The sequence below is a fragment of the Mus caroli genome, chromosome X (genome assembly GCF_900094665.2).
Source record: "Mus caroli chromosome X, CAROLI_EIJ_v1.1, whole genome shotgun sequence".
Classification (NCBI taxonomy): domain Eukaryota; kingdom Metazoa; phylum Chordata; class Mammalia; order Rodentia; family Muridae; genus Mus; species Mus caroli.
In genome coordinates this window covers 38,968,034-38,970,097 of record NC_034589.1, presented here as the reverse complement: position 1 = coordinate 38,970,097, position 2,064 = coordinate 38,968,034, and positions in this window count along the sequence as shown.

Sequence of the window (2,064 nt, the reverse complement as noted above, 5' to 3'; positions counted from 1 at the left end):
GGAACTCACTCTGTAGACCAGGCTGGCCTCGAACTCAGAAATCCACCTGCCTCTGCCTCCCAAGTGCTGGGATTAAAGGCATGCACCACCACAGCCCGGCAACCAATGTAATTTTTAAAATAAACTGTTTAACATGAATTAAAGATTGAGAATTCCAGAGTCTATTCTGATGGAGAAGCATGGCATCAAGCTGTATTTATGCTGTCTTGAGCAGTTGACAGCTCATATCTTTGCTAGTAGAAGGCAGAGAAGAGACAGACTGGGGATGAAATGAATCATTTAAAACATCATATCTGTTGTTCCCCAGTGACACACCTTCTCTGACTACTCCATAGCTCCTATCACTTGTCAAATAGTTCCACCAACCTGGAACCAAGTTTGCAAACATAGGAGTTTATATATTGTAGGGTCATTCTCATTGAAACTACCCCAATAGACAATCCACTTTTAATTTTATAAATGCAGACAGAAATTATTTCTTCTGTTAGACATTAATTCAATTATAATTTATTTAACAAATTTTGAAAAAATGCAATATGTTTTTATACATTCTAACAATTATCCATGACATGGTTCATTTAAGTCATTTAAATTTAGTGTCATCATTGTTGCATTATGGCATATATATATATATATATATATATATATATATATATATCCTTTCATTATTAATTTTATCCATTCCCTTTGTGTTTATTGGTTAGGGTTATAATTACACTGTATGTGAAATAAGATAATTCAAGCCAGGTTAGATTATATTAAAGACAGGTTTATTGGAAAGCTGCTCTCCAGTGGGCAAGTTAACTTACCCTCAAGGACTGAGGCCAGGAAAGTTAACATGGGGAGGTGGAGAGGGATAAAATAAAGGAAGAAAGAACACAGAGAGAAGAAAAAGAGAAGAAGAGAGAGAAAGCGAGAGACCAAATGTATGGATTATGTAGGGAGAGGCATATGAGGGAAGGAAAGCACAATCCCTGGGCTGGGAAGTTCAAGGTTGGGGGCAGAGTATGCCAGGTAGAGACTTAGCAATATTGGGAAAAACTGGAGGCCAGGTCTGCTTGGTATATTAAATGTACATCTCAGTCCTTTGCCCTAGGATTTAAAAACAAACACTTGGTTTTTGTTTGTTTCCTAATATTGTTTTTCTATTTCCTAATATTATAAAAATTAATATAAATTACAAATTTATTGGCTTAAAATAACATATTGCATTGAGTAATATTTCTGGAATTATAAAATTGTGTATAGTGGGGTTTCAGATATAGAGAGTAATATATGATTAAATATGCTATATGTTGAAATCATAGTAATGTTAATATAGTTGTTACAAAATGTATATAGAATACATATGTCTCATATACATGAAACATGTCACTTATATATACATATGCAAACATATGTATATATATAATCAATATTTGTCTCAAACAGGATTTTTTTTGCTGTCATTTCAGGGATCAAGTACAGAAATTTATGCATGCTAAGCATATACTGAGCTTAGCATATTAACCCTGAACTCTTACTTTTAAGGTCTATATATTATTCTTTTATAAATTAAGCTTGAGTTCATGTTATATAATCCCTCTATAAAATATGTTTAAATATGTCATGTAATATTTCTTTTTAAAAGTACTCATCTTTGAAAGTGATAAAATTTTTATATTCAGCTATCAATTTTATATTTTCTTAGTAATGAGGCCCAAGTTGTTTGCCAGATTTTTAGTTCATCAGATTCCTAGCTATATTGCTTGAGATGTGGATTTGAATATATGTGGTGTATGTATGTAGAATTTGAGTGTTTCTTCTATTTAACTGTAACAGGCAAGTGGATCTAGGACAGTACAAAAATAATCTCTCCTTTGCCATCTGTCACAAGCCCAGGCAGCTTTTGAAAATTTTGCTCCTTTCTGTGAAACCAAAGTGTTTGCTTAAAAAGCCAATCATCAATTGATGAGATCTGTTCTGATCATACTGGAAAAAGAGCTTTGTCTGTGCTCCTTAACCTTGGAGTTGCATGCTGTAGCTATTTTTGTAGCTATGAGAATTTTTAATCTGCTTCTTTCT